The following is a 14,794-nucleotide window of genomic DNA, read 5'->3' on the forward strand; positions in this document are numbered from 1 at the left end:
GTGCGAACAGGCGGGGACGAACCCGATAGAGCCGGCCTCTTTACGCCGCTCACCGTCGTCATCCTGGGCTGCCCGGAGGTGACAGTCGTCGCAGCCTCCGGAGCAGTGGTCTTATCACCACCAGGGTTCCCCGCCACCTCCTCGCTTTCGGTCTCTGAATCAGACCGATTCACCGGATCGGCAGTGGAGGCAACCTTCGCCTTCCCCTTCCCGCCGGCAGCCTTCTTTTTCCGCACCAAAGGAGGACCATCTGCGGATTCCTCATCAGAAGACAAGATTAGAGGAATTCCAGCAGAGGTTTCAGCATTGAGAGGTCGAGGGTTGAATAACTCCTTACCTGGCCGCCTGGCGCTCAGGATCTCGTGGCCTGGCTGGTAGACCTCCACGAACCGATCCGCCGTCTGTTCAAGGATGGGCAACTCATTCTTATCTAGAGCACGAGTACCCATCCGAGCGGGACCATCAGCCTCCCGCGGATGCAGGAGCGACTGCAAGTCATTCCCCTCTGAAATAAAAAAATAAACAGTTAGAAGAAAAACCTATATCAACAAAGAAGACAGAGCATACCGTAAGGGACAGAGTTCAAACCGTATTCGAGGACGATGGGAACCTGCGACGCCTCCTTCCACACCCGGCTCATCCCAAGCATCACCATCCCAGACTCCGCAAAGCGGTATACCGGAGTCTGGACCCGGGAGATCTTGGCGAACCACTCCGCCTCCTGGTAGTTGAGGGCGTGAAGGGCGGGGAGTGCTCTCCCATTCTTAAAGGTCATCGCAAGGGGGACGACGCGAGCGGAGATATAAAAAAATTCATGCTTCCACGACCGAAGACTGCGCTCGGTAGCGCAGATCTTCAACCCCTTGATCCGATTGACCAAGGTGTACCACCCCTGGATGCACCTCCAGAAGTAGAAAGTCATCAACCGATCTACGTGGGGCTCCACGCCCAGAATGAGGCACACCCACTCAAAGTGGCGGATCTTGGCGATCGCCATCGGGTGTACCTCCGTCAGATGCACGCCGTGCCTCTCCAAGACACGGTATACAAACTTCGTCAATGGGAACCTGAGATTCCCATAAACGAAGAATGCAGCGTACACCCCTATCTTGCCCTTGGGGGCATCGTACACCGTCTGGTGTGGCTCTGGAAACTCAGGCTCGAACGGCTCGAGCATGAACTTCCGGACGACGTACCGATAGAGGTCGGCCGGAAGAGCACACTGGCACTCGCCAGCAGTACTCTTGTCATCCTTATCGGAAGTGGACGACGGATTCTCGACGAACACGTCAGACTCCTCGGCAAAAGAAGACATGTTTCGGATGTACAGAAACGATTTCAGAAGAATGCTCGACGGAATAGTGAGTATTCGCCAGAAATCGTTTAGAAGATGAAGAGAGAAGTGAAAGTGTGGATTACAAAGGACCCTCTCCCCCTTTATATACTCATCGCAATTAGTGCGATGAATTTAATGCGGAAGAGAGAGAAATCGCAGGTGCAATGAAACTATGACACGTGGCAAAGAGCAAGCTGGCAACAGCTGTTGAAAGGACGCGTGCCATTAATTTCGCGGCCACGCGCCCGAAAAATCGCGCCCACGCGCCTGAAAAAGCGTCTGGAATGACCATATACTGTCACGTCGCCATAACTTCCTGCACGTCCTGACACTGTCAGAAGAAACCGTCGGACGACGTTTCAATAGTTTGGACTGTTCTTACCCTTTCACCAACTTTTCGAATTTCAAAAAGATTCAAAAGTAAGCGGGAAAATACCCCTTACCTTGGCAACCAAGAAACTATAAGACAGGTGCGAGTACAGTGTTAAGGCAAAACCATTCACATACTTGGCACCTGCAAGGAATTGAAGCCAAGAATACCTCGGCAACCAAGTAACCATAAGACGGGTGCGAGTACAGTGTCAAGGCAAAACCCTTCACATACTTAGCACCCGCAGGGAATTGAAGCCAGGAATACCTTGGAAGTAAAGTAACTATAAGACGAGTACGGGTACAGTGTCAAGGCAAAACCCTTCACATACCTAGCACTCCGCAGGGAATTGAAACCAAGAAGGATCTTCTGGGCAGTGCTTGCGGAAACGGGAATAACATCCCCGCATAGCGGGAACGTCGAGAACTAGACTGTTTGAACCTCCAAGATGGAATTGGTTGTTTAAACATAATTGATCACTATGTTCAAAACTACCAAAACCTCATGGAGAATCTACACAAGTGGAACTCAACGCTCCTGACTTGCGAGGAGGTTACAGACCTACCCGCATCACACCCAAAGATCAAGCAGAAAAGTCGGGAATTTCTGCGTGGCATTAGGAAAACCGCGGGAAGAATCCCCACGGAAAACCTTAAAACTAAAAACCCTTTTCAAAACCCCTTGCTAAAGTCCAAAAGTTCACCTTACTTATTAATAATTCATGAGAAGAACATTGGACTGGGGGGCTTGAAGAAGTAGGTCCCAGCATAGCCCAGTTGGACCCGCAAGACTCACCTTGAAGAGGGACGTCTGCGCAAGGACCAACTGCTTCCGCAGGACCCACCATGCCCAGAGATGAAGACCTTACGCGCAGTACGCCAGCTGTTCCCGCAGGGAAAGCCTCCCAATGGTGAAGTACCCCGCTTGTTCCCGCAGCTGCGGATACAAGCCATCAGGGAAGGCTACCCGCACTAATAGCAAGGCTACACGCACAAGGCACTAACTCTTGATACTTCAGTAATGTCACCTGAAGGAATGAGCAAGGCGGGAATACTCCCGCCCAAATGAGCCAGTCCGTATGCTTCTGGAAGATCTTTTGTACTATACCTGCCAAGGTATGGGCAAAATAGACGATCTGACCAAAACAGCCCATGAACCAATCACAGGGTGACAGCTCACCGACAACAGTACGAGGAGGAGCACCCTCTAGTACTGTTTGTCACTATTAGCCGCTGCTTACTCACCAACCCTCACTGTGGGACGTGCGTAGCCTACAGTTGGTGGAACAGTGCATAGCCGGCAGTAAAGGAACAGTATACAGCCGGCCTTGTCACTATCGGCCGCAGCCTATCCACCAACCAGCATGGCTTGTGCGTAGCCCACTGTTGGTAGAACAGGAATACTATTCAGCCGGCTGTACCTTCTTGGAAACCTACCTTCGGCTATAAATACTCCAACACCTTGGAATGGTAAGGACATTATCTGATATCTCATTATCTTATCTTCTCTAGCAATCTCTTAATATACACTTATATTCAGAGCAATCTAGTCTGATTCTCACACCGGAGGGTGGTCACAAGGAGGAACCCCCCCTTCTCAGTGACGAGCTTACGGTGTCTGTTTTGCAGGTCACCTGAAGAACAACTTTCTTTGCTGGACCTCATCCTCGTGGGAAACATCTATTTAACCCCCCAGATTATCCGTAATCTGCCCGGGGTCAATTAGTGTTTCTTCAGGATGTGTTTCGTATCAAAGTAGGCCCATCTAATATGCATGATTTTGCCCTCTATGAATATGATAATAACCTCATTCCTTATGTGGTTGTTAGAAATATGTACACTAAACCAGTAGTAGAAATAATTGTTACAGCATTATTCATTTTCATCCACTATATCATATTTTTCTATAAAAGTATTATTATAAAGCATCTTGCAAAGCTTTACGTGTCAATTCAAGTCATGATACAAGTTAACATGTCAAATTAGTGTTCAAGACTTGTAATATTGAAATTTCTTATTTAAAATACAAATTAGGGTATTTTCTTGTTTATATTAACTTTTGAAGCCATGAATTGTTTATAAATCAATTCATACTTTTCAGAAATAAGGAGGTTTTATGAATTACACATCATACTCAGATAATTTATAGATATCTACACATATATATGGAATGCTTTTATGTGTATAATTTATACACCCTGTTAAAATGCAATATGAATGAATGGGGAAAATATAGTTTTTGGATTGCCTACATTTACTTGTTATATCATGCAGTCATGCACTAAAATTTTATGTCCAACTGGCATCTAAGCTCTAAATCCAACCATCAATTTAAGTTTCAAAACTATAATTATAAAAGCAAAAAAATTTTCAAAAACAGTATATAGCAATCGCATCCTGACTCGTGTTATCCCAAAACATAAATAAAAACAAACACAACAACGTTCCATTCCAAAAATGCAAAGCAACCATTCATCGAATCGACCCGTCAGATATTGATGAAACCTTGCAAACACCCGCAGAAGTAGTGAACAGTAGATCTTTATAACAAGCCACAAGATTCTTGTCTGAATGTAGATCCACTTGCAGTGTCTCCCAAACCTTCTTCTTGGGGTTCAAAACATCATCTGGCTCACCCTCAAAACCAGCAAACTTAACCCTCTCTCCAACCACAGCAGACTCGGGTGGCTCCACCAACTCAACCTGAAATCGAACCGACACAATCAAATGGTTAACCATTGGCTAGTTTTACACTTGTACACACATGGAAAGAACTATTACTTACCTTAGTGCCATCACTAGTCGAAGCACAAAGAACCATAGCTTGTGACTTGATTCCCCTCATGGTTGCCGGCTTTAGGTTGCATAGAACACACACCTTCCGGTTCTGTATAAAAAAACAAGGTAGTTAAAATATCATATTTCATATATACCCCTACAAACTTGAAAGATTATATATGCCCTTACAGAGTACTTAAAACATCAAATATACCCATACCCAGTCATCAAAAACAATTTAAACAAAAATAATGGAAAGGGGCAAAATGGTTCTAAGTAAAAATTCATTAAAGTTGGGCATATATGAACATTTTCAAGTTTAAAAAGGCTATATGTGATTTTAATCCTAAAAACAAAGTTATGTGTAGTATTGATATTAATATTTAACTGCTAAGATATGTTGAAAAAAGAACCTACATCTCTTCAAGAGGAATAAATTTGACAAGGCCGCTAACAACAGTCCGAGGTTGTTCCTCACCGACATCAATTTTCTCCACGTACAAAGAATCAGCATCCGGATGTTTCTGAACTTCCTTAATAACTCCAACACGTATATCGAGTCTACTAATTGTGACTTCCTGTTCCACAGGCTTACTTTTGGGCTCACCTGCAGATTTAGCTGGTCGTTCTTTCTTTCCAGTTTTATCTGCAAATTCATATAATACAAACATTAAATTTTTAAGGTAGATAAACTATGATATAATTTCATATATCTCCCTCAAAACTTGATATCGAACGACAGTTATCCAACAAAAAATCTTAATATCATACAAACAAGTGTTTCCCTTAAAACTTGCACTAACATAACTAGACTTGTAAATGAACTAAACGAACATGTGCACGGCATGTTCATATTTGTTTGTTAACCAAACAAACGATCAAACACGTATAATTAAGTGAACGTCGTTTTCTTGTTCATGTTCATTCATTAAGAAAAAGATGTTTGCGTTCGTTTATGTTCGTTCGTTAGCTGTATAAACGAACGGTTCACAAATAAAAATGAACATAATTGAGCTTTAAACCAATTAAAATTAAATGCAGACATCAATCTAATGGATCTAAACTAATGTACTAGACCATATTTGTAATGGGTAATATTTGTAGCTAGTTGAAAATTTTCAATGAATATTGATAGCAATTGCGAACCAGTGAAATGCCACAGAATGAAATTGTAGTCGTTGGTGCAATCAGATAAAATAGTCATATATATCGGGTTCAAAAGACAGGTCAGCATGATCTACAACAAAGTTCCCCACGTTCCCATGTTTTGTTTTTTTTTTATTTTAAGTTTATTCTTATGCTATTTCAATTTGTACTTTTTGTATGTTAATTAGTGCTCTAGTTTCCAATTTCCCTAAGGTCTAGGAACATGGTGCAGTTGGTTTTGGTTTCTTCCATGTAAGTAATTCACCGGAATGAAATGAGATAGTTTAGAATGGAAAAGTTTTGTTTTGATTTATCTCATTGGATTATGAGTTAAATTGATCCGCCTATGCTAGCTCAGCCGTGATGTGTTGGGTAGTGATCTTAGACCCGATTAACTAACCGTAGTGGTGTATCTAACTATCTGTATCTTTGATTGTGTGCTGTTGCCTTACTGTTCATTTGTGTGGTGATTTCTGTATCACAAACGAGCATTAGATCTATCTGTTTATACCCGTTTTTATTTTTTTCAATATCATACTTGTCACCTGGTCCGGTGCCTATCAATGTATAAACAAACGTAAACTAACGATAGTAATTCAAATGGGTATATTTGGTATAAACATTTTTATTGGACAACTATGATATATTGCAATGAACTTTGTTATTAGACAAGTACGATATATTGCAAATTTTCAGGAGTATATATGGAACTGCCACATTTTATTCACTAAAAATGAAATCATGCCACAAATGAATCACCTGATATTTTTGTGTTCTTGAGCTTTTCAGTAAGTTTCTTTGCTTCAGCATCTTCCTTAACAGCCCGGTCAGCACGGTCAGCTTGACTTCCAGCAAACCTATTTCTAAAGGATTCCACTTCATCATCTTTCTGCACATCACACAAAATTGAAAACAAAACATATGTACAAAAAGCAAAATAAAAAACAACAAATGTGCGTACCAATTCCTTAAACAATGGGACAGGTGTTCCAATTTTGTGACCAGCGGGTACAATATCCCAAGGAGTTTTAGCCTTAACAATATCCCCTTTTTCATCAGAAGTGATAGTTGAGGTGGCATATTGAGCTGCTTGAGTACCTGTAACAATAATATAATAAAGAGTTTGTAAAAACTAATCTTTTTACACTAACATATTAATTTAAAATTACTTGCCTCAATGGAAAACGATGGCATAAATGGTTCTAAAAGGCATGCAAGAAGATAAACGAGTCCCACTGAAGTTTTCATGACTATAGAACAGGACGTAAGGTCTTCCTTGTAAAGCTTCCAGAACTGACTTTCCTGCATGAAAAAAAAAACAATAGCATTTATTCGTGTGCACATTTACTTTTAATAAATTTTTAGGCTTGACACGTTCACATTTACTTTTAATTGGTTTTAGCTCAGTTATGTTCATCAATTTATATCAGTTATTTGAGTTCGTTTACGTTTGTAAACCTTAAGTTTATGCTGTTAACGAACAAACATAAACGAGCACGAACACGTTCTTTTTCCTAACAAACAAACACAAACAAGAAAACCCCTTTCGTTTAGTCGTTCGTGTTGAATCGTTTGTTCAAATAAAAGCTAAACAAACATGCATATTTTGATTTTTTTTATTGTAGGCTTACTTGCAGATACGCATTTCCCTCACCAGATATGCTCATTGCAATTTTCAATCCTTGCTTTAGCTTGACCTACAACAATTTCCAATGAGAATTTGTTTTATACACACGTATATATATATATACGCATGCATGTATGTAAAAGATAAAAAGGTGTGAAGGAATAATAATAATAATAGCAGGCTCTTCTGACCAATAGTTGGTAACTATATTCCAGCATGATAACTCACCTTCTCCATGGCATCCACATATTGGTCAACATAGTTACCAACTTTCTCTCCCAATGCTTTTGTTAAAAGATGTGACTCTGCACCCAGAGCTTCAGGAACTATAAAGTTGTATCCCGACGCTTTGCCAGAAGAGTCTGTCGATTATAGAAAATATTTATATGCAATCAATAGTAAAGAAAAACAGCATTGAATAAATAAAATGACAAAATCTTGCCATTTTTTACATGGCCTGGATTCTAATGCTACTACGCCTAAAACGAACCAAATATTCAGTAAACCATTCATGAAGCATTCAGCGGGAAGTTCGTTTGTGTTTGTTTACTTAATAAACTCAAAAACAAACACAATCAGCATTTTTTTGTTCATTTATTAAAATGAATGAACATGTACAGATTGTACTCTTGTTCAGTCATCTGTGTTCGTAAAAGTTTGTTTATGTTCATTTGTTTACGTTTGTTCATGCATATATTCATTGAAATCTTTTAAGCCCATTAACATGCATTCTATTTTTATGAAAATAATCACCCATTACAATTTAGCTCGGTTTAAGTATTTTTTAGGCTCAACGATCACCCGTCACAATTTAGCACAGGTTTAGTATTTCTAGACTCAACAAATTCATTTATACTGTTAGAAAGTGAACATAAACAAGCACAGACATATTCATTTTCTTAAAAATATAAACACAAACAAAAAAACTCTGTTCATTTACGATTGTTTGTTCGATTAAAGTTAAACGAACAAACAAACATGCTCTGTTGATGTCCGTCTGGTTCAATTACAGGCCTAAATGATACTAATCACTAACCTGTCTCTTTAGCAACAAAGCTCAATACACGGTTGATGAAATTGCCTAGATTATTTAGCAATTCACTGTTCAACTTTGCTTGCAAATCTGCCCATGTAAATAATGTATCCGATACCTACACCTAAACGCAGCGAAATAAAAAAAAATCAACGTAATGATGGTGTTATGAATCAAATATGACACAAATGTAGTACCTCTGGTCTATTAGTTAACAAATAATATCTCCATACTTCTACAGGAATATTTGTATCCTTAGCATCATTTCCAAACACTCCTATACCCTTACTCTTTGAAAACTTGCCTACACAAGTATAAAAAAACATAAACAACTCAAAAGCAAAAACCATAATTATTAAATTAGTATAGTACAAACCTGATTCATAATTTAAGTACTCGGTAACACTAATAGTCTTCATCATAGTCCAGTTCTCACCAGTCCCAATAAGTGTAGAAGGAAACATTACCTAAAAATGTGTTTTTTTCATTATTATCAAAGTCAATGTATTTGTAGACGACTAGAATATTTTAAAAAAGTAAACTTACAGTGTGAAATGGAACATTATCTTTTCCCATAAACTGATACAACTCCACATTTTCAGGATTTTTCCACCATTTTTCCCACTCATTTGTGTAGCAATTAGTAATCGAGACATATCCAATAGGTGCGTCAAACCATACATAGAAAACCTAGAAATTGAAATCGTAACTAGATATAATGCAAAACAGTTAACAATAAAACTTTAACTAAATATAAGAGCTAATTTACCTTGTCCTTGAATTTCTCAAGTGGGACCAGAACGCCCCATTTCAAATCTCTAGTAATGCAGCGTTGTCTCAAACCTTCTTTAAGCCAAGCATTTGTGGCATGAATAGCATTTTGACTCCATGAACCGGCCACTGACATCGTGCTAATGTATTCACGTAATTTAGCTTCCAATAAAGGAAGCTCAAGAAACATGTGGTCTGTATCACGGATTCGAGGGCTCGTTGCACAAACCTAAAACATTACCAAAAAAACTTGATCAAGAGTTTCAAAAAACACCATAAGTGAAACTATGAAAGAGTACTATCTATTACAATAGATCAAAATACATCAAATATAAGTAAACAGCAAATTAACCTTGCATCGAGGATTGATGAGTTCTGTTGGATTCAACAGCTTGCCACAATTTTCACACTGGTCTCCTCTTGCAGAATCATAATTACAGCCTGGTGTCGGGCAGCTGCCCTCCACAAGCCGATCAGCTAAAAACTTACTACATGTATCACAGTAAAGCTGCATTGTAAACAAGAGATATATAATTCACTGTTCATCTCCCATAATTAATATAAAATCCAAACCACAAGTTAAAAAATAACCCAAAAAAAACAGTTAAGCACACCTGTCGCATTGTATTCTCCGAAAGCCAGTTATTCTCCAACAACTTCTTGAAAATTGCTTGACAAACTTCAGTCTGTTGTGGACTTGAAGTTCGTCCAAACTCATCAAAACTTATGTTAAACCACTTACACACGTCCCTATGAATCGCATGATACCTAAAAACAAAAGAAATTAACTATTACTAAATTCTAAGCAGTTAGTAATTTAACACTAACAATTCACTATGAATTGAAAATCAAACAGAAGGTGAAGTGAATGAAAATCATGTAAGAATTAAAGAGATAATAATTACTTATCGCAAATCTGTTTAGGCGTGCAATTCTCTTCCATAGCCTTGGTTTCCGTAGCGGTTCCATACTCATCAGTGCCGCAAATGTATATGGCGTTGTAGTCTCTCAATCGGCAGTACCGAGCGAACACATCCGCACTCAAAACACCTACAAATTCAGTTGAAATTAACAATTTACAACATCAAAATCGAGTATACATGTACTACTTACAGCCGATTATGATTCCGAGATGAGGAACGTTGTTGACGTAAGGTAACGTTTGCCGGCAATCGGAAGCTTCACCGGTTTCCGATCATCGCCGCCGGTAACTGCGTCTCCCATTGAGGTTGAAATTAGGGTTATGCAGGCGGAAGAAAAGAAACACAAGGTTGTATGCCGATTAGGGTAATTTAAGAAACAACTAATGGCTATTTTGGTCCCTCTACTATGTCAGTCAAACCATCTTCAAAGTTTCAGTCTAATTGAAAACCCTTCTCTCCACGTCTTAAATCAAAATATAACAGTCTATAGTGAAATATATATATATTTTTATTTCAAGTCCTTCAAACTCTAAACTTTGAACCAACTCATCTCTTTTACTCATTTTCCCTTTCTCCATCAACATTGTATTGAACCTAGAATTATTTAATAGGATCCCGCCTCGAACTGAACTCGTCTGGTTCAGCTCACTTAAGCGCTTAATCCATCTTTCACTTGCTTAATCTTATCATGTGAGTTTTCATAACCCCCTAATCTAAATCACTGACTTAATCTTAATCCATCGTCTGGTTGTGTTCACCTCGAACCGAACCCGTTAATTCAGCTCACATATGTGTCTAGTTTGTATTTGTTGCTTGTGAATTACGTGATATATGTACAAGGTGTTTATTGTTTTATGGTGATTCGCACACAAACGCAAAGGCGTACTTGCACCACCTAATTCTTCAACTTATGTTGAAATGCACGGTGCTTCTCATATATTACTCCAAGTAGTTTAGCGTAGGGGGGAGTTCCTTACTAAATTTGGCTTATGTCAAGCGAACGGGAATATCATGTTTTTATTTTCTTTTTACTTTATGATTGAGACGCTACATCTTGACACTTGAATTTTGATTTTTCATAATATATACATATACAAACATTATGAACTCTCACCATTATTATTATTGACAAAGTTATATTATTTTAAACGTGCTACAGGTTGAGGATCATTGAAGATTAGAAGATAACTTAATGAAACCTTTAGGATATTATTTAAATAAATATGTTAATATTATTGTTACTTCAATAATGTCTTCGAGCAAAATGTGTTGCATTTTAATTTCAGACAAAATGTGTACTTGTAATTTGATGAAATAAATTAATATTATTGTTACTTCAATAATGTCTTCGAGCTATGAACAATCAGTGTACCGCCCCGATGTATAATCCGTCTAAGGTTGGGGTGGTACATTCAATGTTCAATTTCTTATTAGAGAAAGCTTAATTTCATATCTAAGATTAGGAACGTAACACTTCAAATTGTTGACCAAAATCAAACTCAAATTCTAAATCGAACGTATTGGTTTGTGAAATCGTAAATCAATCATCTGAAAACTGATGAAAACGAGGATAAGCTATTAAACTGAACATGAATTGATGGTAACAAAAATTATTTTTTTTATCTTAATTCAATTTTGCTTTGAGTGTAATTATAATTCGTCTAGGTCAGTAATTTTGTTCCGAGTGTAATTATAATTTTGTTTTGAGTTTTTTTCTATGCAGTGTGTATTTTGTTCTGAGTGTAATTTTAATTTATATAGGTCAACATCCGAGTGTTATTTTGTACGAAGTGTATTTTGTTATAAGTGTAATTATAATTCATATAGGTCAACAATTTTCTTCGGAACATTTTTATTTTTGTTCTCATTTAGGTCAACAATTTTCTTCGGAACATTTTTATTTTTGTTCTGACCTTTTTTTGTAGAATGTTTTACCGAGGTCGACCCAAAGCCATAATGTCTCAAAACGAGGAGGCTATAGAGAAAGTCTTTTTTATTCTTGTGTCTCGAACAGAAAAGAAAGTAGTTTTCGGGGGTTCATTGATCAGTACACCCCCGGTGCTGGTAAGGTCGGGACCGTGGTCGTACGTCTTCAAAAAACATGAGCGCCTAGCGTGAACCTTATTGAAAAGGCCCTTTTCTAAAAACATAGAAGGTAAGGCCGGCTTGAGCTGTAGCGTTACAACCATAGGGGCTTAGATTGGCCTTTTTAAATCATTAACATCTATTTTTTTATTGACTTCATTCATTTTTTTATCCATGTGAGGTTCACTGTAGGTTGCTGTTCAAATAAGTGAAGTTATTGAATTCTAGTTAGATTAAAGCAAACATCACATTCATATATCAACAAATAGTTTAATTATTTGACAGAATTACAAATTTTGTCCTTTAAAAAAAGCCAAATTACGGTTTGTGTCCTTTTTTAGTTTCCTTGCAGGCGGTGTCCTTTAAACATTTTTTTCCTACACGTTACGTCGTTTACGCTAACTGGGTTAGAAAAACCAGTTAAATACCCTCACGTGAGGCGCATGTGAGGGTATATTGGTCTTTTCAACGAGGTGGTTCAAATATATTATTGTAAAAAATAAATAATATATATTAAAGATATATTCTCTCTCTTTATCTTCTCGTTTTCTTTCTCTCTCTCTCTACTCCTCTCCCTTATGTGAACGTAAACCACGACGAAAGGCCGTTCAAGTTTGGGGAAAATCTTGACTTCCAGATATGATTTCAACAGATCCAAGCTCAACAAAATTTTACGACCTTGTTTGTCTCGGCATTTGATTTTGAAAATACCGAGCTTGTGGATGAGTTTGATTTGATCAATTGGAGGTTGTTCTTCAACCATTGTGATCGGATATTGGATTAGATGAAGATGAAGTTAGGTTTTAGGGCCATGACTCAGATCCACCACCACCATGATTTTCCGCGATAAAGGACGTCGTGGGTAATCAGTGGTCTTGAGAGTGGATATAGGGTTCCAGCGATAAAGGAAACCGAAAACGGCGGTGCAGCCACATGATAACATGTGACGGAACCCAGATCTGAGTGCCGGAAAGGGAATTGTGATTGGCGTTGTCATGGGAAACCAGATACTGTGTCGTCGTTGTTATGTGTGGTTGTAGCGGCGGTTGTTAAGTCTATGACAATGGTGACGGTGGGTGTAGGGTTTAGATTTGGGGATGAGGATGTTGGTAAGTGTGGTGATGAACCAGTGGGCCTCGCGGTGGCGGCAGGTAGGGGTGATGGTGGCTGATGGTAAGTAGGAGGCGGTGGCGGTAGTGGTTGCCGGAGGTTGGATGGGGGCAGGTGTGGGGGTGGCTGGTGGTGGTGAGTTGGTGGTGGTGGTGGGTGATTAAGAAAGAAAGAGAAGCAGGGAGAGAGAGGGATCATCAGTCCCGTCAAATACAAGTTTTCAAAATACGGTACGATAGATGTTGCATGGGCACAACCCGCCCAGCATAGGCTAATGAGTAAAGTGCGAAAACGGGCCGAACAACACGGCGAGTCCAGCTACAGCAGTGCTAACAACAGATAACATCACGGCGGAGGCAACACGACGCTCCAAGTCCTCAACACCATCACGCACCCCAGAGAGCGTCTGACAATCCACATCCATATGTCCTCTCACATCATCCATGGTCCTCCGAGTGCTCCTCACCTCTACACCCATCAATCTCAGCTCCTCTGTCATCACCCTCCTCATGACCTCTACATCCTCAGTGAGTGCGCCAATGGAGTCCCCGGCTCCTCTACGTATAGTAGCTAGATCCTCTCCAAGAACCCTAACCGTATCTTCCAAAGCAATCGTCCTATCCAATACCTCCCCAGTCTCAATATCGATCCTCCCTAGCAACTCATCCCTCACGCCTCCCATCACGCGAGAAGCATTCCTCCTCATGTCTCATACCGCATCCCCAACCATATCTAGCCTCTCAAATGTCTTAGTCACTTCCTCAGTTACCCTACGTATCACACGCTCTTGCAATGCCCTCATCGCATCCCTAGTTTCTCTAGTCACATCACGAGCTGACTCCAACTGATTGTCGTGAAGGGTGATCATATCCACCAGGGTCGGTATGGTAAGCTCTAATGGCTCCTCAGTAATAAGCAAAGGTGGGGGAGTGACTGATGTCTCACCCACCTCATATGTAGACGAAATGTGGTCCTCCCCTCTCCATTTCTTCAAGGTCATCGATGTTCGAAGCACACAGAAATCAAGCTTCTTCATTTTTGGTGGTGCGCGTGAAGGTTCCCCAATGTCTTTGTTGCCGTGATCGGCTAATTTCCTCTTTTCAGGTAGGCGTGGTGTCTTCCTAGCACTCTTACAAATGAGAGTTCCGTCCTTCTTCTTCCGGTAGAATATTGGCTCTTGTCCCAGTTGGCGATCCTCCGGTGAGGTCTCGCGAATGACGATACGACGATGTGGTCGTGGTGACTCAGGCACCATGGCGGGGGGTGGTGGCGCAACCTCGTGGTCGGAAGGAACCTCCTTTAGCTCAGACTCGGAATCACGATGAGAAGACATGACTATGACAACAATAACCGTATAATATAACTTATGTGAAATATGCAAAGTGATATGCAATGTATGATATGAGATACGTGACTATTGAAAAGTTTTTGTTGAGTCATTTAGTTATAGACCAGACTCGTCTGATTCACTAAAACCTGGCTCTGATATCAATCTGTCAAATCCCGCCTCGGCGGAATCGCGAGCGTGCGACGACTCATGGATAATCATAGCTATTGATTAAAACAAACATCACATTAATAGATCACCAAATAGTTTAATTATTTTACAAGATAAA

General features: G+C 39.8%; 1 pseudogene across 1 annotated transcript; it reads right to left on the reverse strand.

The window, feature by feature from the left end:
• Positions 1 to 4,084: 4,084 nt before the first annotated feature.
• LOC143571930 (putative methionine--tRNA ligase) lies at positions 4,085 to 10,284 on the reverse strand (annotated as a pseudogene). The gene is made up of 17 exons (XR_013142183.1): positions 10,174 to 10,284; positions 9,966 to 10,110; positions 9,675 to 9,828; positions 9,413 to 9,568; positions 9,059 to 9,289; positions 8,836 to 8,979; positions 8,666 to 8,756; positions 8,487 to 8,593; positions 8,293 to 8,407; positions 7,485 to 7,618; positions 7,261 to 7,326; positions 6,803 to 6,931; positions 6,591 to 6,727; positions 6,389 to 6,518; positions 4,897 to 5,129; positions 4,491 to 4,592; positions 4,085 to 4,408 (listed from the first exon to the last, which is right to left on the reverse strand). The product of XR_013142183.1 is annotated as a putative methionine--tRNA ligase (transcript).
• Between the last annotated feature and the right edge of the window lie 4,510 nt (positions 10,285 to 14,794).

The sequence above is a fragment of the Bidens hawaiensis genome, unplaced genomic scaffold (assembly GCF_021521415.1).
Source record: "Bidens hawaiensis isolate Kalapana, Puna unplaced genomic scaffold, B.hawaiensis_p1.1 tig00001336_1, whole genome shotgun sequence".
Taxonomy (NCBI): Eukaryota; Viridiplantae; Streptophyta; class Magnoliopsida; order Asterales; family Asteraceae; genus Bidens; species Bidens hawaiensis.